This window comes from Lissotriton helveticus, chromosome 1_1 (assembly GCF_964261635.1).
Source record: "Lissotriton helveticus chromosome 1_1, aLisHel1.1, whole genome shotgun sequence".
Classification (NCBI taxonomy): Eukaryota; Metazoa; Chordata; class Amphibia; order Caudata; family Salamandridae; genus Lissotriton; species Lissotriton helveticus.
This window is the reverse complement of record NC_136057.1, coordinates 1218560826-1218585810: the sequence shown is the minus strand read 5'-3', so window position 1 is coordinate 1218585810 and position 24985 is coordinate 1218560826.

Genomic DNA, 24985 nt, shown 5'->3' with positions numbered 1-24985 from the left:
CCGCTGGAGGGCCCTGTAATGAAAGGGACCGGGGAATATCACCTGAATCGAGGACGAGAGGAGACCCACGATTCGAGCCAACTGCCTGAGGGAGATTCTGTCCTTCCGAAGGACCTGAGAAAGTTCCTTGCGAATCTTGGTCACCTTCTGCATGGGCAGGCTCAGAGATGCTGTCTCCGAATCGATTAAGAAGCCCAGAAAAATGATCTGTCTCGACGGTCGAAGATCGGACTTCCGTGCATTTATCACGAACCCCAGGTCCTGAAGGAGAGCAATAGTCATGTTCATATTGTGTCGGAGGCGATACGACGATTGTTCCATAATCAGGATATCGTCGAGGTAAATGATCAGCCTCACGCCTCTCTCGCGCAGAGTCTCCACTACCGGCCGAAGTAGCTTTGTAAAGCACCACGGAGCCGATGATAGGCCGAATGGGAGCGCCAGGAACTCGAAGACCACCCCGTCCCATAAAAACTGTAGAAACCGCCGATGAGGCGGGAAAATGGGAACCGAGAGGTAAGCGTCCTTCAAGTCCAGGCGGAACATCCAACCCCCCCGGAGGAGGATGTCGCACAGGAAATGGATCCCTTCCATCTTGAAGTGGTGGTAAACCAACCATTCGTTGAACTCTCGCAAGTTGATGACCGGGCGGAAACCTTCGTCCCTCTTCTGGACTAGAAAGATGTTGCTCAAGAAACCCGTAGGATGCAAAACAGACCCGCGGATCGCCCCTTTCCTGAGGAGCTCCGCCACCTCGGTGGCAATCAGAACCGTGTCCTCCATGGAAAAAACCAGCAGCCGGGGACGTGTCTTCTGACAGGGAGTTCCGTAGAACTCTTTATTGAAACCTTGGACAGTTTTGAGAACCCAAGGATCTGCCGTGATCTTGTATCAATTGTGGAGATGATCCCGTAACCTCCCCCCCAGAACGGATGGGGAAAAAAGAGTAACACTCACCGGCTGGACCTCCCGGGGCATTGGCCCCACTGTGATAGCCTCTGCCGCGGCCCTTCCCCGAGCCTCTACTGGGGTGGAAAGAGCCCTGGCGTCCGTCGCTCCAGCCGTTGTTGCGGCGCTGCTGGTTTTTGTTGTTGGGACCCTGTTGGTAAGAGCGTCCGGAGGAGCGACCCCGCCCTCTTCCGGCCCCAGCAAAAACGCGTCCAGGGAAGATCTTCTTTATCGAAGAATGCGCTTTATCCAGCGTGGAAAAGGTGGTAACGAACTTGTTCAGTTCTTTGATGAACGGTTCGCCAAACAATTTGCCCTGTGCAATAGGCCCTGCCTCTGAGGTAGCGAGATCGCCCAGCTTAGGGTCGATTTTAATAAGAAGTGACCTCCTCCGCTCGGCCGCCAACACACAGTTCGCGTTGCCCAAGAAGCATATCGCTCGCTGGGCCCACCCTGCCACGGCGTCCGTGGATAACGCGGTCCCCGACTCCTTAGCCCTCTCGGCCAACAGAATGATCTGGGTCACGGGGCCTGCGGCATCCAGGAGCTTATCCTGACAGTTGCGCCACGAGCGGTCTATGCCCTTCTTAGGTTCTTTCGTGAACTTGGCGAAGAACGCGCAGAGCTTGTCATCAATATCCGGAGTGACAGCCACCCTGCCCTCCAATTTCGGTCGAGGGCATTCACCCCACTTGCGGGTCCTAACCTCCTTCTCCAGGGGCTGGCGGACCTTACTCGCTACATATGCCGCCACCTTAGGGCCCGGAAGTCACTCCGACGACCTAGGGTGATAAATCCTAGTGGGGTCAAACATGTCTGAGGCCTTTCCGTCCCCATCTTGGGACTCCGAGGAATGTGACGCCGGACGCCAAGGCCGTCCAGCATCAACATCCTCGTCCGAAGAAAACTCATCCTCGGTTACACCCTCTCCCTCAACAGGGAAACCATCGTCCTGGTCTGATTCCGGGGCGACCTCGTCGCCATTTTCTCTGGGGTAAAATCCCTCTCGGCAGGGTACAGGTTTGAGCGTCCACGCACTTTTCCGGAAGGAGTCCCTCAGACGGTCGAACTCCTCCAGGTGCCCCGCGTGAAGCTTCGCGGTCTTCTTACCACCCTGCACGCCACCGGATCCGGATTCTATAGTTGATAATCAATACGAGTTAATTAATAACAATTCAAAGGTTAGCAAGGGGTGTCCGAAAGAGAAGCAACTCTACACCATAGATTTACATACCATCATCAATTTTTTTTTTTCCATCCATTAATACTTATTTATACACATAGTGTTTCAAAAGATAGGTGCAGAAGTGACCCAATGTGTAGTATAAGAACCAAGGAAATGCAAAACATTATATAGAGTAAATAACACACAGAGATTTACAAGGTTTCTAAAAGGGAAATATATACAAGAAAAAGAAAACGACCTACAAGTAATTAATAATGTAACAATCAATGTAACAATGGCTATCAAGAGTCATAGGCACTGTATGTAAGGTTCGTTTCCAGGGGGCGTCGACGGCGTTTCGACCCACATAGTATACTGGGGCTCGTCAGGACTGGACAATATGGGGCTTCTGTGAGATAGGAATAGAGAGTTAGTGTGTGGGAACACTACTTTAATATTATATTTGATAATCTCAGGTTGTTCGAGGGCAAGAGTGCTAATTACCTGGACGTATAAGAAAGCACGGGGACAGGATAGTCAAGGAGAAGGTAAACACCGTGTGTGAATCATAAAATTATGCACTTACAGTTGGCCCAGCCGGGTACTGTTGTTTGATGTTTTTGAAAGAGGGAAAGGAATATTGATTAGAGACATATTTATGCTCAGTCCGTTTTGAAGCGAAGGTGTTATTCACCTAGCAACACTTACCACTGTAGTGGTGCAGTCAGGCGGGATCAGCGAGTGGGGTCAGATATGGCCGAGAGCTTGCACGGAAGTCAGTTAGGACAATACCTTAAAATTATAATCTGCCATCAGTGTCAATATCGAGGTGATTAAATAAATACACACACTAATGTCTTATGTGGGCCAAAGCAGGGATCTTACCTAGTGGAGACAATTCACAAAGTGTGTAGCTTGTTCTGAGCGGCGTCTGGCGAATGCCATGTAAATAGAAGTGGAGACGCCTCGTGCGTGTTGCTCAATGGCAGCACCAACTCGGTTCGATCCCTTCAAAGAAATAAATAAATTACGAGTCAAGCCACATATCTGTCTAGCCTTGTAATGTTAGGGGGCCCCGGGTAGAAGATATCTTACCCGATGGATTAGGCGATTGGGACCGTTGTTTCTGATAAATTTGAAAGTAATACAGTTGAATATATAATGAAAAATGTGTTGTAGAGTACACATATTATCCCCCAATTGTTCTCTGGGGGAGCACCCCCCCCAAATCAATTGTGGTCAGGCTTGCTCGCTGCACTTGATTGCCATGCATTGTATTGGGGATGATCTGACAAAGTTTGCCAGGGCTGCTTTGTATTCCTTGTCCGGCCCTGTTGGCATAATCTAATTCTTGTGAATTGCTACTTTCTGATTTATGCTTTTGGGCATATGTGGCGAGGGCCAGGATTTACATTAAAAATGTATAATTTCAATCAGATCAAAAACTGTGCGCATTAGGGTAATAGAGCATTTTTAGGCTGTGGTCAAAGGACAACCAAGCTCAACTTTTTTAGCAAATATATTATTTCTTGTTATTATATTTGGGGAATTACTGAAGCACAAACCTAGTCTCAAGTTCAAAGTAGCTTTGCACATAACTACAAGATCTGATGCCTCATCCTGTGATGATGGAGAGATATGCAGGTTCATTTATAGTAGAAATTCACAACAATAAATACAGAGAATTACAGAAGAAGCACAGCATCATTGTAGGACGAAACACAGAGAAAAGTTACAAATTGTTTGATTTTTTTCCTTGAATGTCAACAGAGTAGGAGCTTTTATAACATGCATTTAGACATTTTATAGTCATGGCTTATTTACAACAATTTAGAACCTGGTGATGAGTTTTATTTTGCAGAATTCTGCAATTCCAGCCTGGCCAGGGATGTTAATGCACCTCCAGACAAGTTCTACTTAGAAACACAGTTGTCAGATTTAGTGGCGCGGAGGGCCTCATAGCTCACACCACAAACCTCAATATCAATTCTGGCATGGGCAGGGAACTAATACACTTCTCCCAGGATAGGGAGAGGTGCCAACACTTTATTTAGTTGGTGAATAGTTGAACTATTGCCAAGAACCTCTTTGCCTGGTATTAGCTGATGTGTGATAAGATGAGGGCCTGGGCTGTGAACTAGAAGGTTGTAGAAGAATGCATAGATCTATTGTTGTATGCCGTAATGTAGGCTGAGCTGTGTACTTTGTGTGCTTTTCTTGATATATCCTGTGAAGGACATACATTGATCAATAATTAAATTCACTTATTTACCAGAGGATAAAGGGCAGGGGGAAGCCATCCACATTTATTTTGTTGAACCACATCTGGGTGAGGGTGTTAGGAATTCCAAGAGGTTCACACTTTGCACCCATAATCTGAGAGTAATATCCAAACTATGCTTTTATCATCATCTTAAATTTTACAAATCTGCAATAAAACACATTTAAAAAAATGAAAAAGATGGATAAAAATGTAGTTTAGTCCAAACAGTGTTGTTCTAAGTCAATTTAGCAGATTTCTAAGTAACGCAACTTACATTATAGTATGGTGTAATTTAAACACAAGCCTATCTACCAGCTCAGCCACCAATTATGTTGGAGGATGGGTTACTATTAGGGGTAAGTATGCTCCCTAAAACAAGCAAAAAGGTCACCAAGCAATAGAGGCTTTACTCATGAGACAGGTATGTAAGGTATTTAAATACACCAATACATTAAATAAGTCAGACAAAACACACAATAAAGATCCCACACCAATTTATGAAAATATCAAATAGTTCTATCTTTAAAATTGCACCATAACAACAAAACTCCAATGTAGGGAACGAAAGATATGATTTTTTTAAGATTAACCACATACTGCTCAAAAACATATACCGCCAACCTGGGACATCTGGCCGCGCTTGACCATGACAAAGTCAGTGTTTGAGGCTCACCCCAATGGAGCCCTGGTTGAATGTTATGTTATGTTATTAAATTATTTATAGAGCGCACTAACACTGATTAGTTTCTTGGCGCTAAAATTAACAGTAACACAATCGAAGAAAGGGGAAGTAGATTTAAAAAGCTTGTCTAAAAAGCCAGGTCTTCAGTGCTTTCCGAAAAGGTAAAAGATCTTGGCAGGACCGGATTTCCAGGGGAAAGGTATTCCATAAGCAGGGGGCAAGTGTTGCAAACCTACGTCCATTACATTAGGGAGGAGACCCCAGTCAAAATTGATATTACTTTCGGACTTAGAAACGTTGCTGGAGGAATTTCTCTCAACATCGTCGGTCCCCTCCAGCAGGCCATCTTCAATGCAACATCGTTGGATTGCTTTTCCACGAGGTGCCGGTCAAACCCTGGAAGTCTGGAGCTCAGGAGCTTTCAGCAGGACAAACCTGAAATACAGGCTGGGTCACTGTTGAAGATAGTTGACCTGACTCTCAACATCAGACAAGTCCCCTTATGGAACTTTTCTTCCTGAATTTCCTCTAAAGGTTTTATAGTGTCCAAAACTCAAATACAAGGGTCCAGAAGCTCTGTAATGAACCTTGGAAGTTCTGACTACATTTCCCACAATGCACCTGGCCAACTCCTTAAAAATTCACTAGACTCACTTGAGGCAGGGGAACTTCTTGAGGGAGATGGTGCAGGGAAGCTTTGTTAACCTCTTGCTTTCAGGGAGTTAAATCTCTACTCCTTTTTGAAGAAAGGCAAAGCCCTGAGGACTGTAGTATCACATGTGCAACAGGAGCAGTCCTTCAATAATTACTCCTGTGTGGTGCAGTTAACGGTTCCAGCTGGGAAATCCTTCTTCTTGTTGTTTGAGGCAGCTGCAGAACTCGCCCCAACAGATAATCTCTGCTCTAGGCGGCCACTTATCACCTCATCAAAGAAGCCTGGCTAAGCCTGGTAAAGCTGACCAATAAGGGAGCTTGAAGGCTGGTGTTTTGGCTCATAGAAAAGTACGTTCTATAACTTGTCTTCTGGGCCAGTTATGATAAATTCAATAGTGGCAAGTTGTTGAATTTATCATCGCATATCTTTTTAGTCTAAGAATGACTTTTGTAGAGCCTCCCTAGCAACAGTTAATATTAAATAACAAATTCCTATGTTAGTCAATAAGGCTACTAATCTACAATTGGGAAAAATGGAATCAGCAGTTTTTCCCTCACCAGGGTTTCTAAAACATATTTTATAATATCCCTGTTTATAGTTACATCACACCCCATCCCTGGGGCAACTAGGGGAGACCTTAGGGGTGACTTATTTGTAACAATAAGGAAGATTGCCAATAAAAAAGACAGTAGGCACACAGCAGTGCACAATCCAGTGCAAGAAATCTATCAGGCTTCTAAACACCCCTACCCTTTTCTACTAGGGGCTTATTGATAGATTTCCCCCCCCTGCCTTTTTATATACTAAGAACTTATTGGGTCTGTCATTGCCAATTCTAATTATATCTAATTACCATATACCTTTATCATCAGAGCACTGGCAATGGGCCTGTTTAGCGGAGCCCAGGCACAGTCAGTCGGTTACCACCAGTATCAGTCCAGAAATGGGGACGAACAGGGCCAAAAAGGATAACTTTCTCACACTGGTAGTATCCTTTTTTATCTAGATACAGTCATCTTCTTTCCTGGAAGCCTTGTGAAGACTAACTAACTACACAGCACACATCTTTTCCCCCTGCAAATTCAAATTACTGAAATATTTGAGGAATTGGTAACTCCTGCCAGATTAGGAAATTTGATGATCACCTGTTGAATTCATAAGAGATGAATGCGGTAGCAACTGTCAAGGCCAACAGATAATTGGGACTTCAATGTAGTGAGCAACCAAAGCCTATGGTTCTTATCTTATGACCTTTAACTATGGCACTACTTGAGGACATTTAACATCAGTGAATGCTCACATTTGTAAATGTTGTTTAACCTGCTACAATATAGCTATAATGTGGCACCTTGACTAAACACTGCACATGTTATCCATATCATGCATTTGAAAAGATTATTAACCTGATAATAATAATAATAATAAAAACACTTATAAAGCGCCTGGTTACACTTATGACAGTGTGTCCCCGCGCTAAGAAATGCTGCAGTATATCAAAGAGGCCGAGGTCAGGAGCCCACACGGGTACAGGGGTACAAAACCAATATTACTTTGGGAAAAGGTATGTTTTAATTTTGAGCCTGAATCTTGTTTCAGAGGGCTCCATGCGTAGATCTAGCGGGAGATTGTTCCAGTGCTTACTTGCAAGAAAGCGAAAGGAGCTACCTCCCATCCTGGTCTTACGTACGCGAGGGAGACACTGTATACATCATGACAGCGGGTCTTGCAAGATAGAAAGGATTTACTACAGTTTTACAAAGCAAAGTCGACCCAAGGCATTTATAGTTTTGATATCCAGACTTTCAATTCTCTTTAAGGGTTGTGGAAGTTTACAGAGTTCAGAAACTTCAACAATTACCTAATTGGAGCCCAAAGGAGTCTCAATAGGCAATAGTAATTACAAAATCAATAAGATATTAAGGGCATTTGGCAGATGGTTTACTCCATCACAAGTATAGCTGCTGTCTCATCACAGGTGCACTATACCTTACGGCATTTGTAAGGTGAACATGATATTTGCCAACTTTGTGATGAAGTAACTCTCCTCCAAACTCCATATCGGGCCCAAATTATTAAAATGAATGTGATTTTTCTTCTTCATTGCTGACCTCTCCCTGGAGGAACAGTTCATAAGCACATCACAAACTTAAAGGCAATAGGTAAGCTTACCTAGAGAGTTTGGTAGGTAAATAGACATTATGAGTGGGTTCTGTGTTGAGGGAAACACTCAGAATGATACCATTCAATCAAATACAAGAAAAATTATGCTTGTTTCTCTCCACAGATAAAGAACGCACACCTGATTTTCTTTCTTATTTTTATTTCTTAGGTGTTTTTGTAATTTGTTGACACACCCTTCCTCAGGAGATGCTGGGTCTGTCACTGCTTATCCCTAAATCACTGGTAGCTACATGACCACACCGGATTGTTTGGTCCCTGATGTCTGTGCAAGTCTGCTCAGAGAATTACTGTTTTCTGTCACTTTGCTAGCCCTGCAAAAGGGTTGCTGGTTTCTCCATGCTGGAGAGAGATTTATCCTTTGTTGAATAGAGTTTCAGATGAACTGCAGACATTCATCTAGCAATGACGTTGAGGTAGAATTTGAGCTAAACGATGCCATTAACTTATAACATTTTATTTTTTCCAAGGGCTTAATGAGTAAAGTGAACACCATTGAGGTGAGAGCAAATTTCTGTGGAACCCTATCTGTATGTGATAAATCACCTTAAAACAGGCAGTACTGGTGATGCTTCAGTGTCAATGACAAGTTGTTAGTAACACCTAGTTGTTGATGGTATCAAATACAGGTGACATTTCAAAAAGCACAAATAGCAAGAGGTGACAGTTATCAGTGGTTAATAGATTGTCATCTACAAATTAGATGGATGTCAGTCTACAGCAGGGCAAAACACAGATTAGTAAGGTTGGGAGAGGTTGTGAAAGCCAAGATAACATTGAAGGTATTTAGCTACTACTCTTCTTTTTTATCTTTGAATGGGAAGGATATTATGGAGTGAGTGTTGGAGAAACATTGGGGTCAAGTTTGAATGTTTCAGCAGGGAAAAATGTCACCAGTCTTTAAGGATGAGTGGAAAATAACTAAGAGAATCAAGACCATGATCATTGTAAGATCCACAGGAGGCGGTATTTACACATATATTGTATGAAGCCATCATCCATCAGAGCAAGCTGCCTTATATAGTGCAGGACTGGAGAAAAATATTGTGTATTGAAGTTAACACCACAATAGCAAAATATAAGGCAATAAATAATTTAATTTAAATCCAATAGGGGAGATCAGAAAACAGTAAGCGGGGACTGGGAAACTACCAGTCCCGGCATCCAAAGTGGCCTGAGTGCTGACAACAACATTTTGCCTGCGCCCAGAGGTGCACAAAAGGGCCTACAGACTCCCACAGCACGGGAGATCGGAAAGCAGTACACAGGGAGAGGGGTACTACCAGCCCCTGCATCCAAAGCTGCCTGAGTGCCGCCAACAACGATCTGCCTGCGCCCGGAGGCGTGTTAAATGAGCAGTGGTTCTGCCACAACAACATACTACAATAAACTCTTTTTCAGTCCCCTCTTAAGGTAGAGCTTCAATGTATGATAAACAAAAAGGTTTTTGAAAGGATCTGTCTAAATACTATTTTTTGCAAAAGAAACCAATTGAATCAATTGAAATGTGATTAAAGCTTATAAGAGAAAATCATATTTTTGATAAAGAACAGGACATATAGACAGACAGATACAATTTATCCAAGTCTAATTTTTGCATAGGTGAGACAGACGGGAAGTGAAATAAAGGTGTTTTACACATACATCTCAACACAGTTGAAACATAACTAATACTACATATAACAAATAATACATTTCGGCACAGCTTTGAATTCATGGTGAAATCACCCTCAACAAGACCTAGAAATTATCCTTTAGTGTGTGAAGGTCAGGTTGACTGTAACACTTCATTTATAAATACATGTTGACGTTTCGACCCCTTTAGATTGTGTGTAAATAAAGAAACATCATCATGGGGTCTTCATCAGGACTGAAAACAATATCTGTTTATTGCCTTGTGTGTTGGTTCCAAATGAATAACAAAAGAGTGAACATTGCCGACAGTGCACAGTGAACTGCATATATGTTATACAGATGGAGTCCTCCTTATGTAGTAGTTTATACTTTTCACAATATGCTCTCGCTGGTAATTATCCAGGACGAAAGGGATAGCGTGCTCACAAAGAATCTCCGTCGTTGTGCACTCGGAGTCATCTGTGTATTCACATTTGTCAGTAGTCAAAACTTTCTAGACTCGTTAGGGGCTCGCAGCCTCCATAAAAACAATTAAGCAATGTCCAGGTGCAACCTTGCTCCCTTGGACTCTTTGGTGTCATGCGCTCAGAGTATATTCGAGAAGTGCCTGGAGGCACACAAAGGGCCTACAGACTCCCTCAGCGCGGAAGAGCGGCCAGCAGTAAGCAGAGACCGGTAGACTATCAGTACCAGCATCCAAACCGGCCCCAGTGCCACCAACAACATTCTGCCTGCGCCCGGAGGTGCAAAAAAGGGCCTGCAGACTCCTGCAGCATGGGAGAGCAGAAAGCAGTAGGCGGGGACCAGAGGACTACAAGTCCTGTCATCCAAGGTGGGCCGAGTGTCGCCAACAACGTTCTGCCTGCACCCTGTGGTGCAAAAATGCGCTACAGACTCCCGCAGCACAGGACGCCCGTGGGCGTGTCCAGACCACGCCCGGGCCAAGGGTGGGCCCGTCTGCCCCTGTTAGCGACCCAACTGTCATAACAACATGGGTAAGCGTAAACAACGTTGTAGTTCTGATCCGGGCAAATCTAAAGCTAAAATTCCCCAGGACTCTGCCTCTATCATGTTGTATCTAACTACAGCAGTGGGTGTATTAACATGGGAAATCCAAAATGCAGAGGATTAGTTGGGACTGAGGGCTGAGCATTTATTGTTGAGTGAGCCTCCAGCTGTCCTTACTCCAATTGAAACCCCATCAGAGACTCCTGGTAATCCCCCAAAGCAGATGGTCCTGGTACAGGGATCGCAGAAGCGTCAAAGGGGGTCTCGGTTAGCGGAGGGAGGAAATCAGGAAGGGGCTGTTTTACCTCTATCACATTTGACCGTGGCTGCATTAAAATAGAAAGGAAAGGCACAAAATCTAGCACGGTGACGTCAGATTCCCTTCTGTACCACGACTGGGGAAGGACTATAGCCCCTGAACAGTATATTGTGGATGACCATATTCAATCGTGCCTGGGGCCATTATTTTCTACACTCATTGAGGATATTTCCAAACAGATTAAACCAATAGTAGATTGTTTGAGAGGGAAAGTGGTGCAGATAGAGTCTCTATTGAGGGCCATGGACAATAGGGGTGTGATTTTTGACATGCCTGATGTACTTTCTCTACTTAACATGACTTCTTGCAGTAAGGGGGGGGATACTGAGGACAGAAGGTCAGAGTACCCTACAAATTGTCGTAGGTACCCTAGGAAAATTTAAGCCTAGTGACATTGTAGGTGTTAGTGTGGCAGATAAGAATAGTAAGTACATGGGTGGACGTGTCCCCCCCAAACAAGACAAGATACCCATAAAAAGGAGTGTAAATGTGATTGCAAATAGCTGCAGTTCACATCCACACCCTGAAGCCACCCCCCTGGTAGCAGTTTTAATAGGAGTCCCCCCGCTCTACTATAAAAACACTGAATCAACCGAGGAGATTATACTTAAAACTAAATACCGGTGTAAACAACTCTTGTGTAATGAGACCCTAGCGTCCGCCCATATCAATATGTCTAGACGAGTGGGATGGGTGGGTAGAAGGCCAAAACAAGAAGAGGGTGATTGTATTATCATCAATTTTCACCGGAGCGGTATTGCAGGGATGCTGTTCAGATAGGTCTAAATCGGGGCCGAGGGGGCAGCATAGTTCTGCCGCTTTTTTTTTTAACCCACCTCTATAGGGCCCTCAGAATGGGTGCAGAGCAGGAATATCGACGGAGAAATATTGTCTGACATAAATATCCCCGCAGAAATATCGATTTGAAGAAATATCGACAACAAAAATATAGTTTGACCAGAATATCGACTGACAGGTAAGTAATATCGATAACTATAATATAGTTGTAATAAATATCGTTTACAAAAATATAGTTTACAAAAATATCGTTTTTTTAATAATGTTATGTATTTTAGTGTTTTTAATGAGAATTGTTTGTCATTTTATTATATGTTGTAGAATTCTATTAGTTATTAATGTATATTATGTTGAATTTTGTGTTATTAGTTCCGTAGCGGGTTGTGGGTTTATAGGGGAATAGGGTGGGAAGTAATTTAAATATATAAAATTAATTGATTAATTAATGTGTTAATTTATTATTAATTGTTTAATAATTATTTGTTGATTAATTTCAATTAGTCAATTATTAAGTAATTATGTTAATGAATTAACTATGTTAATTAATTATGTTTTTTTTTTTTTTTGTCTTTATTTCGATTGGAGTTTTTGCAATCATATAAAGTACATATTAAAAACACAACAGACTCCTAGAAAAGGTTATCACATACACATTTCTTACAGATAAGTTAATAACGTTTCGGTTTAAAAAGATAATTGATGTCTACTACAAAAAATCAATAAATATCTCTAATAAGCATCTATATTGTTTGTGAACGAATTTTCAAACATGCTTTTAAAAAACAAGCTATGCTTTTAGCAGCAAATTGGGCTTCTAGAGACTGTAACGCTAGGAGCGCAGGCCTACATCTTCTCAAGCCCATTTGTCGGAGGAGAGGGATAATCCAGTGTTTGCGTGGAATCACATAGTAATTGCAAAACAATGTTACGTGCAAAGTTGACTGGTGTGCGATTCCATCGCAATGACATTTAATCAGTTCGTGAGACCAATTTGAAACCCCGGGAAAAGAAACAAGACGAAAGAAGGAATCAAAACGAAACCTAGTTAAAACAAACTTTTCATAATTAGACAAAAAGAAGGACAGATACAACTGAATTATTTATGTTAATTGTTTAATTAATTTTAGGTGTGTGTAGTGGAGTTTATATGTGTAAATGGTGTGAAGTAATTAAAATATAATTGATTAATTATTAAATACTTTATGAATTAATTACCATTAATTAATTAGTAATTATTAATTGTAAATGTGTAATTAATTTTAGGTATGTGTTGTGGTGTTTATAAGTGTATATGGTGTGAAAGCTGTCAATTACATAATTAATTAATTAATTAAAAAATACTTTAATTTTCATTAATTAAGTAGTAAATAATATATGTAATTGTGTAATTAATTTTAGGTGTGTGGTGGATATTATAGTGTTAAATAATGTGTAATTAAATATTTTTTTATTATCTTTGTTAATAATAATATATTTAAATGTATATATTAATTATGTTTATATTGGAAATTAAATTGAATAAAAAAATTGATAGTTTGTGTTTTTTATTGTTTTGGGGTCCAGCGCTTTCCCTACTGTTGTACCCTGTGGAGTGGGAATAGTAATTTTCACCCGTACGCTATCCAACGCTTTCCCTGCTGTTGCACTCTCTGGAGTGGGAATAGTACTTTTTACCCCTACGCTATCCAACGCTTTCCCTGCTGTTGCACTCACTGGAGTGGGAATAGTAATTTTTACCCCTACGCTATCCAACGCTTTCCCTACTGTTGCACCCTTTGGAGTGGGAATAGTAATTTTTACCCCTACGCTATCCAACGCTTTCCCTACTGTTGCACTCACTGGAGTTGGAATAGTAATGTTTACCCCTACGCTATCCAACGCTTTCCCTACTGTTGCACACTCTGGAGTGGGAATAGTGAATTTTTACCCCTACGCTATCCAATGCTTTCCCTACTGTTGCACCCTCTGGTGTGGGAATAGTAATTTTTACCCCTACGCTATCCAGAGCTTTCCCTTCTGTTGCACCCTTTGGAGTGGAAATAGTATTTTTTACCGCAACGCTATCCAACGCTTTCCCTACTGTTGCATCCTCTGGAGTGGGAATAGTAATTTTTACCCCTATGCTATCCAGCGCTTTCCCTACTGTTGCACCCTTTGGAGTGGGAATAGTAAATTTTTACCCCTACGCTATCCAACGCTTTCCCTACTGTTGCACTCACTGGAGTCGGAATAGTAATTTTTACCCCTACGCTATCCAACGCTTTCCCTACTGTTGCACCGTCTGGAGTGGGAATAGTAATTTTTACCCCTACGCTATCCAACGCTTTCCCTACTATTTCACCCTCTGGAGTGGGAATAGTAACTTTTACCCCTACGCTATCCAATGCTTTCTCTACTGTTGCACCCTCTGGAGTGGGAATAGTAATTTTTACCCCTACGCTATCCAGCGCTTTCCCTACTGTTGCACCCTTTGGAGTGGGAATAGTAATTTTTACCCCTTCGCTATCAAATGTTTTAACTACTAATGCTTTAATTTTGTTATTAAATGTATGTATTATTATTTTGAAGTACTTTTATATGTTAATTAAATATAGAACATTTTATTTTATTCAAAATGTTTTATATATGTATTTATTTAATTTTTATATAATTATTAAAGTTTATAAATTAAATAAAGATAATATTAAAATGTATTTAAGAAAATATATGTATATGTACACATTTATTAAGTTTATATTGATTAAATTAAGTTTATCTGTTATAAATAGTTAAAATATAAATGTAATGTAATGTATTTTGTTAATAATATTAATATTATTTAATTATTTAATTTAAGTTATAATATTTTTTAAAGTCGATATTATTTACATCTATATTTTTTACATCTATATTTTTGAGTCGATATTATTGTACTTACCTGTTTAAGTATAGGGAGTCGATATTTTTGTAATCGATATTTTTACATCTATATTTTTGTAAACTATATTTTTGTAATCGATATTTAAACATGGAACCCTCAGAATGATAACCTGAGGGAGTTGGGGATCTTTGCACCGGAGACAGTAAGGGCCCAAACAATGCGTAGACTAATAACCAGGGTTTGCCATCCTCTCCTATCTAATCCTCCCATTGATAATACACCACCCCCTAACTCAAGAAAATTAATTAGAGAGGAAGTAGAGGAGAACAATCTAGCAGTTGGAAATAGATTCCTCCCTAAGAGCCAGCTGGACTATAATGACTGACTGGCGTCATTCCCCCTACAGCCGAACAACAGTTTGGATCATCCAAGTACTGCCATTTCCCATCTATTTACAAGATAGTCGAGGGAGATAAATCACACCTAAGGGTTCTTAGCTGGAATATAGCAGGCCTGAAAAACTAAATAAATGATCCTAGGTAGATCGATTATATGAGGGAGTATGACGTGGTGGTCTTACAAGAAACTTGGGATAGGGATAACAACTTTTGGCTGGACAGGTATAAGAGCTATTAGGAACCTGCACGGCCAGCCCAAGCAGGTAGAGCTAAGATGGGTTTAGTAACTCTTATTTCCCTTAAACTGCTAGGAACACATTGTCTGGTTCATGTAACTGTTTAGTGATAGAAATAACGCCTGCCCAAGTGTCGAAAGTACTAATTGTTAATTTTTATAATTCCCCTGAAAGTAGATTATTGGTTGAATATTTACCTAACTTAAATAGCTTTTTAGAGGTTTATAGGGAGAAGCAAACCACTTTTTATTCAATAGTAATCCTAGATGATTTTATGTATAATGACGTGTCACATTACAGACTTTCTGGGTCCTGAAAATTGTTTTAGCTTACATCTTGAGCACATTTAGTAAGGGAGGTTCCTTGGATCTACTGGCTGAATATGATCTTGTACAACCGTGTATAACCCCAGGAGCCCAAAGGATCCCCTCTTTTAAGGGGAGAGGACTGAACTCTATAATTGACTATATCTTTATTTCCCCAGGCCTGCTAACACAGGTGGTGTCCTATAATGCGCTGTGGTCATACTTCAACTATCACAATCCTATACACCTTATAGTGGGTGGTGGTTTGGTATTAGTTGGTACACCTGGGGAAAACACCATTGGTAAATGTTTAAAGCCAACAGACCAGGGTCACAGGCAGAAATGGAGCAAGGTAGTCCCGGGCCTTTTTTTTCAAGAAGTATGGGATACCTTTAATGAGGATATTGGGGTTTGTCTTGATTATAGCAGGAGGTCTGTAAAAACTCTCTTAGCCTTTGAAAGGATCTGTGAGCAGGTAGTCTGAGGTCTCATACATCCAATAGGAAATCGCAATGAAATAGGAGAGAGGTTGTTCGATAGCAAATCCACTGAGGCACATAAAAAGCTCATCTTTGCCTCAAAACAAATACCACAAGATAAACCCCAAATAGCGACACTTAGAAAGACATATAGGTGTGTCCTAGAAATTCGCAAAACCAAAATTAAACAGGAAGTCTGGAACAACTTACGTTCAGTGGATGTTCTTAAGAACAATGCTAGGTTTTTGGAGATAGTAAATAATCCTTTTTTCACTGAAATTAGTAATTCCCTGTTGGAATGTAATATAACTGAGGATGAATTGTTCACTCATTTTAAACTCACATATGATGTTCAGGAAGACCCGGGAACTCCTAGTTCCCCCTCACCAAATACGTGTACATACAGTCTTGTTTTAATGAAGAGGAAGTAGTGCTGGCAGTCATGCAGACTTTGGGTAAAAATATTAACCAATGTTTTTAATGCGGTAAGCCAGTATGGTTTTCCGAAGTCTTGGTCGTAATCTTTTATTATACCGGTAATTAAAAAGGGGCAAAGAGGGGATACGCCATGTTACAGGCCCATATCCCTGATTGATTCCGCTGTGAAGCTATTGGGGAAAGTAATTTTCAGCAACCTAACTGATTGACTAGAAGATAGTGGTGTACTGTCAAATTTGCAGTATGGTTTTAGGAAGGGAAAGAGCACAATCAATCAGTGCTTACACCTGCAGTTGATATCTGGGAAATTGACAGCGGCAAAGTCTGGGCCATTACATCTGGCCTTACGTACCTGTCCTCGGTATTTGGTCGAGTCAACAGATTGAAATTATGGGTTTTATTAATTTACAGGCGAATGCACCATTGTATAGTTAAATTTTTGGCGGACCTACATGGGGACCTCTCTGCGAGGGTGAGATTGGACCAGAAGGGTAACTGTACCAAGCACTTTCGTATCAGAAGAGGAGTAAGACAAGGCTGCATTTTAGCTCTCATTCTTTTTACTTTATATATAAATACCCTTGATATTTCCCTTTGTAAAGCCAGCTAAGATATCCCTTGAGCAGGGGTTTAGTTAATCCGCTCTTTTATATGCAGATGATGTGGTTCTATTAGCACGCACAGCAGTGAGTCTCCAGAGTCTCCAGGATTCTTTGATGGATTTCATGAGATCTCTGGATGTGAGTGTTAATATCTCTAAATCGCATACTATAGTCATGGGACAGACACCCAAAAAGTTTAAAACATACCGCTGTGAAGGAACCGAGTTGACAAGGGTGACCTCATTTACATACTTAGGGGTACTGTTTGAAGAGAGGGGATATTAGGCACCGCAAAAGAAAGCAAAACTGCATGCCATAATAAGATTATCAGTACCTCTCCTTGGTTTTGCACATAGTCTCGGGGCTAAGCCAATTGAAGTTATGCTCAACATTTACAGATCGAAATGTATCGCCATTGCTAAGTATGGTTCTAAAATCTGGGGCTATAAGGCGGTAGAGGAACTACAAATTGTGGAAATCTTTTTTTTCTGGAACTTACTCTCGGTTCCGTAGTCCACTCCCTCTTATACAATTGACCTAAAACTAGGCACTGGCTTTATTTTGGACTTGATAAGATTGGCACCACTCGTAAGCTGGCTAACCATTTGGATTAATCCAGAACTGATGATGGATCGAGAGATCGCCCGAGATTGCCTAACCTTGGATAGAGCTAGTTGGATCCCGAGGTTACAGTACATAATGACTGTAAAAAGAAATTAGGGTGCCCCGATCTCTTTGAGTCTCCAGACAATATTAGGAAAGAGGATCTATTGTGGGTTAAAAAACATTTTATAAACATGATGTACATTGAGAGAGAGAGGCAAATGAGAAAATGAAACCCATGGTATTAGCCTATCTTCTGCTGAAAACACTCCCATTGATAGAACCATATTTGAAAGTTATAACAAAGCCATATCACTGCTTTCTTTTAAATACATTCAGATTTATTCTTTTGAATTAAAGATATTGGCTGAACCTCAGGGTTAGAGAAAGATGAAAGATTTAGGCCATTGTACATGCGACAACTTCTCCACCCAAGACACCTTGCACTTTGTCATGTTTTGTGACCACTTTTTTGAAATTTGTATAATGTTTTTAGTGTCTATTTTAAAGGGGAAAGGTTTTATTCACTTACTGCCTGCATTAGTGTATTTACAGATGTTGAATAACATATGGGAGACTTTTTATATTGCTACTTTTTTAGTTAGGGAAAGGAAAAAAAGGCTTATTATTCCAAGTAATGCTGCAGCTCTTGTATAATCCTGATGAATCGTGTTTTAAACTAATGCTGTTTTAAATGAAGAGTGCCTTTCCATGATATATGTGAAGAAATGGCCTGCAGAGAAATCGCAAACACATTGTGCATAGTCAATTTTAATTGTTCAAACCTGAAGGTTAAAGTCCTTTTTTAAGGAAGTTGTTTTTATGGTCCCTAAGATAATCTTAATATGTCTTTGTTTTAATTATTTTATATTTTGTATATGATGTTTGTTCCATACTGTTATGGCTTTTATTAACCCGAATAAAGTGGATTTGACAGACTGACTGACTGTAAATCCAATATGCTATGTAGTGTCTAACATCTGTATGTGTCTGTTTATGTGCAAATTATTCAGTTTTTTCTCTGTAAAGGGGCATTATATAATTATTGAGGCATATTTCTGTTTAATTTGCCTTACAATTAACTACTTAGAGCTCACACATGAAGAATTGCTCACATGTAAATTTACTCTTCACATAGGTGTAAATCAACACAATTGCGTGATTCACCAGATCTAAGTTGTTATTTACACCTAAGTGAAAAATCGCATATCTCCACCTCCTGCAACATGGGAATTGAGACATCTAAGAGTGAACTTATGGGTGTAAAGATACTACTACCAGTAATGTTTCACACATAGGTGTAGATGCCTTGCCATCGGAGTGGAGATCTCCCCATGATAAAGTAAAGGGAAAATTAATAAAATGTATCAACATTTCTGAAAGAAATGTAAAAAAAAGTTTAATATTAAATAAAATACTACATTGCTGTAAAACAGATAATAATAAACTAAAACTCATCAAATAAAATATGGCATCATGTTAACTTATCAGCTATTTATGAAATATTTAAATCATTCAATATTTTTATTTATTGTATACATATTATTTTTTTAATGAATTGTTAAACGATCCCACCCACATTAGCATATTAAAATGTGATTAGTATTTAATAAATATAATCCAAAGTTATGTGTTTAATTAACTTAAAATATATATTTTGTTTAAACGTTGAATGTAAATATGTTTTGAAAATAAGTTAGCTAATACTTTTAAAGATTATAAATAAGGTTCCCAGTTTTCCCTTTTCACAAAATTCTACAGATCAATACAGACAGAACGCAATATGTTTCCTGTCTGTATTTATTTTTAAAAGTGGTAAAATGTGGAACATTGTGTTTCATATGGGTGACCATCGATGCTACCTTTGTGATCTCCATACAGTTGAGCAGATAGACAGCATGGCATGTTAAAAAACAGGTCAAGATTTTCCTAAATCCAGGCCCATATTAACACATATTTGTATTATAATGCTGATATTTACACGTAGATGCAGTTTTTTGCTATTTATGGCTGTTTAATTTGCTTAAATGTGACAGGCAGAAAAGTATGCGTGCATATTTATCAGCAAAATAAATGCAGAAATATATCATTGTATGACTCCATTTATACTCAAAACACAAAATAAATATGGATAAATACCAATAAGTTGGTCCAAAAATAAATATGGATAAATACGGATGAAAAAGTTGAAAAAATAAAAATACCATAAAACCGGGAGCCCTAATTATAACTTATTGATGTTTTTTTAATATTATATGATATCATTTTAGTAATTTAACTTTATTTTTTTGTTCAAATCTGTTTTTATTGTGAACACAGCGATAAGCCTACAACCCCATTTCAGGGCCGGCCGCGCAGAGAAAAAAAGACCAGTAGGCAGTATTAACCAGGGGAGGTGGAACCATTAACACAGCGCTCTGCCTACAACCCCTGGAGGGGCCGGCCGCGTGGCTTAGGGGAGAGTATAACAAGAGGTGGTCAGATGACGGCAATGCGTCGGTGTGCGGGGGAGGCGCGCATGTAAGAGAGAGCAATGGTGCCACATTTTCAAAGGCCCAACAGGGACCGAACTGCCCCAAAGAGGGGTGAAAGCCAGAGTGGCAAGTAGGAAAGAAGAAAAGTCAGAGGAGGAGTGAGCAGTAGCGAGGTGGAGAGGGATCTGGGGGGTGTGTCTGCAGTCGCCAATATGGGATGGAAAGCGCAAATCGGCACTGGGGGAAGCGATTAGGTGGCTAGCCTGCTCGGGTCAGCAGGGATGAGGGCATCCTCAAACAATTGCGGGGCGCGGAGCCTGGGAGGCATGTGGCGGGCATAGCTGATGGAGCACAGGTATCGCACGAGGGGTTCCCACACTGCCTTGAAGCGTATCCCCCGTGATTGTATCCGCGCCGTGAGTAGCTCCATAGTCAGGACGTGCCAGAGGCGCACGAACCAAGAGGCTATCGGCGGTGCCTCAGCCCGCTTCCAGTATAAAGCAATGAGTTGCCTGGCTGCACCTAACATGTGGAGGGAGAGGATCCAGTCGCTGCGCGTGAGGGCCCTAAGTGTGGGGGGTCGAATGCCCAGCAGGAGTGTGCAAACCTCTTCAGGGAGGGGAAAACCCAGCACCTTCTTAATGTGACTAAGGACCTCCTTCCAAAAGACAGCTAGGGTAGGGCACGACCACCAGATGTGTACGAAGTCGCCAGTCGCAGTGCCACACCTCCAGCACAGCGGCGAGGAATTGGGGAACATTTTGCTGAGTCTCAGGGGAGTGTAGTACCATTGTGTTAGCATCTTGTACGCGTTTTCCCTCTGCGGGATGCTGCGGTAGGTTTTGGGGATGTCGTTCCAGAGCCGAGTCCATTGAGATGGCGTGATATCAGCGCCAGTCACCGACTGCCACTGCCTCTGATAAGGATGTGCAGGCGGAGCGACGGGGTGTTGCAATATGTTGTAGATCTGGGAGATGAGCCGTTTCAGTCCCCCGAGGGAGCGTGCTAACTTCTCAAACGGGGTATATGCCCTGGTAGCAGCCTGATACATGTCGTCTCCCGAGAGCCAGTGGCGTAGCTGCGCATACTGTAAGCTAGCGGTGAAAGGAAGGCCAAATTCGTCCCTGCAGTCCAGCCACGATTTAGGCGACCCACCAAGAAAAAGATCCCCTACGACCCTGCAGTCTTCTTGTGTCCAGCTCTCGAAGGCTCGGGTCTGGGCAGCAGGGGGAAAGTGCGGGTTACCTGCAATGGGGGTGTGTGGAGAGGGGAACGTGGTTAGACCCTTGGGCACTGCCACTCTGTCCCACACTTCAAGAACCGTCCGTGTGGGGACCGCCATATATGCACTTCTGGAGCGCGCCACACGCGGTAGCCAAGGTAGGTCCCATATGGTGCGTCCCGTGACCACTCGGTCCATGTGGAACCAGTGCTTGTCGCTTTCGCGTGCACCCCATTCGATCACAAACCGGAGATGCGCCGCCCAATAGTAGTGGAGGAGATTCGGGCAGGCCAGTCCACCCCTGTCTCTCGGCTCCATGAGGACTTTCTGTGAGAACCGGGGCCGTTTGCCCCCCCATATGAAGGACGTGAGGTCGCGTTGGAGGGTTCTGATGCAGTGAATCGGGATCGGGGTGGGGAGGCACTTGAAAACATACAGGATGCGGGGGAGGACCGACATCTTGACAGCGTTGAGCCGCCCCAGCCAGGAAATCATCAAAGGTTTCCATTTCCGCAGGTCCGCCAGAACTTCCTTGCGGCAAGAGGCCCAGTTCCTCGGAGACCACGAGTCGAGGTGGGGTGTGAGGTCTAGACCCAGATATTGAATGTGGTCATCCGCCCAACGGTAGGGTGTGACCCCCTTCAGGAGGGAGACCTCCTCTTCGGGGATGGTGAGGTTAAGCGCCCAAGATTTGGTGTGATTAATTTTAAGGCCGGACGCCTGCTCAAACAGTGAGAGGGCTTCGTGCACCGCTGGGAGGGAGACCCGAGGATTCGTAAGAGTAAGAATCAGGTCGTCCGCAAATAGCGCTACCTTGTTAGAGCGCCCTCCGTGGGGGATACCATGAATATCAGGAGTGCGCCTAATCAGCTCTGCCAATGGCTCGACCGCAAGAGCGAACAGGAGCGGCGAAAGCGGGCATCCCTGCCTCGTGCCCCTGTGAATCGAGAGCGGCGATGTCAGCTGACCGTTGACCCGAATTCTGGCCTGTGGCCCAAGGTAAGGGGCCATGCACCTGGAGATCATGGTAGGGCCAAGACCAAGTTTCGTGAGGACCGCCCGTAGGAAGGTCCAGTCGACCCGGTCGAATGCCTTTTCTGCGTCCAGCGAAAGGAGGCAGGCCGGGATTTTCCAGTGGTGCACCTTTCCCACTAAGTGTGCCAGCCTACGAACGTTGTCAGCTCCCTGACGGTCCCGTATAAATCCCACCTGGTCCGGGTTCACTAATCCCGGCATGTGCGGGTCTAGCCGCTTGGCCAGGATCTTAGTGTAGATCTTGAGATCGGTGTTAAGGAGGGCGATGGGGCGGTAGGAGGCACATAGGTCGGGATCCTTCCCAGGCTTGGGGATCAGGGCAATTTCCGCCAGGCCCATATCAGGGGATGGGCCAACGGTATCAGAGAAGGAGCTGTAGAGCCGCAGCAGATGCGGGCGAAGTTGGGCCAAGAACAGGCGATAGAAGGTCAACGGCAGGCCGTCCGGCCCCGGGGTTTTCCCCACAGGGAGGTCTTTGACCGCTTCTGTTATTTCCTCCTCCTGCAGGGGCCCCTCCAGCGTGGCCGCACAAGCAGGGGACAGTGGAGACCCCCCGAAGTCCGCGAGGACGGCCTCCCGCGCCTCCGCAGAGGTGGGCTCCTCAGCATACAGGGAGGAGTAGTAAGCGACAAATGCGGCCTGTTTGGCCTTCTCTGAGGTGGCACTGGTGCCATCCTGCCGCTTGACATTGGCAATGTGGGCCCTAGCTGCGCGTGCCCGCAGCCTGCCGGCCAATAGACGACCAACCTTGTCCCCTCCCTCGTAATACCGTTGCTTGAGCGCTAATAGGGAGTGTTCCGCCTTGTTGGTGCGCAGGGCGCGGAGTTGCCCCCTGAGAATGGCGAGAGTTCTCTTTGACGCCCGTGAAGGGGAGTCCCGGTCCCGAGACTCCGCCTGCTTGATCTCGCTAGCCAGGTCGGTTTCCATCTGGAACGCTTCCTTCCTCCGCGCCGCCGCCAGGGAGGTGATATGGCCCCGAATGGTGGCCTTGAAGGCATCCCAGACCGTATGAAAGGGCAGGTCGGGGGTGTCGTTAATGGCGAAGTAAGAGTCTATGGCGTCTCGGATGCTGGCGACGTCATCCGGATCCCGGAGGATCCTCGGCGGGAGCGCCCACCTGCGCTCACGAGTGGCACGGGTCAGGGGGTCCTGCAACAAAAGCTCCACGTGAGCGTGGTCCGACAGGGAAATGTCGGAGATAGTGGCAGCCAAGGAGTCTCGGGCCAATTCAAGGGAGGTGAAGAGATAGTCGATTCGGGAGTATGTCCGATGGGAATGCGAATAGAAGGAATAGTCCCGGGTCCCCGGGTTGTGGTAGCGCCACACGTCCACTAGTCCCAGGTCTGTAAGCTGCGTTCTAAGGGCAGAGGACATTGCTCCCGCGCCGTTAAAGGGGGTTCCCGCCCGATCTAGCTCAGGGTCCCAGACAAGATTGAAGTCGCCGCCCAGGATCACATTACTGTCGCCCGATGGGAACTGTTCCCGCAGAAGCGCCTGGAGGTATTTGTCCTGCGACTGGTTGGGTGCGTACACACATCCTAGAGTGAACTGTGCTTGTCCCATCTGTACCGTGGCTCGGAGGAAACGCCCGTCAGCGCTTTTGAAGGGTTTCACGGGTCCCCGCCTAATGCCAGCTCTACAGAGGATCGCCACCCCCGCTGTCTTGGTGTCAGAGGATGCCCAGAACTGTGTAGGGTATCTGGGGTGCGCCATGCGTTTGATGTCTCCCCTGAGAAGGTGCGTCTCCTGGAGGAGGATAATGTCAGGGGAGTGGTGTAGGAGGTAGCGCCATATCTGCTTGCGCTTGTTAGGGGAGTTGAGCCCTTTGACGTTGAGGGAGAGGACCTTCAAGGGCGTAGGGATGTTCGCTGTCATAGCACCAAGGGGGTGTGGAGTCGCGCAAGACCCAACATAGCAGACCCACCCGCAGACAGGACAGCGGCAGCCTCATCTCGCCTCCAGCGCGCCAACCCCCGCGGGACCCACCCCGCCACCCCTTCGCAGGCGCGGGGAAAGAGTGGTAAGAGAGGGCAGTGAAGGGTGAAGTAGGAAGAGGAAAGAGAGAAAAAAGAGAAAAGGCGCAGAGAAGAAGCAGAACCAAAACAGGCCAACAGGGCCAGTGTACATTGTCCCAGATACCGGACATCCTCTACCCGAGGGTTTGGATGAACTCAGGAATGTCACTTCCTACGGGACAAAGGGGGGGAGCGAAGATCTGGGTAAGTGGAGTAAGATTGAGTCGTCTCAGAGCCCGTCCACCCCGCTGCTCCAAGGTAGTCCGGGGGCGTGTCGGGCCGTGGGGCCACTTGGTCCATTCAGGCGCCAGTGGGGCGCTGGGGCTCCTTGATGCAGTACATGGCCTGGAGGAGGCAAAGGGTATCGTCCATTCCTGCAGACCCCCGCGGGTGGGGGGGGGAGAGCCACGGATGTGGCCTGCCAGTGAGAGGGGGAAAGCCCCTCCTCCAAGAACAGTGGGGTGAAGTCTCCATGATGCATGAGGACACATCGGGGTGCCCAATGGGCGAGCGTATGCTCAGGGCATCTGTGAGTAAAATAGCAAAGGTCAGTGTTCTTCCTCAGCCGAGGGGCGATCCCCACCCTCAGATCCAGAAGCGAGGAGCTGGGAGGCCTGTTCCTCGCGGTCGCCCTCAAGAGAGCGGATGTGTGCGATGATGTCCTGTT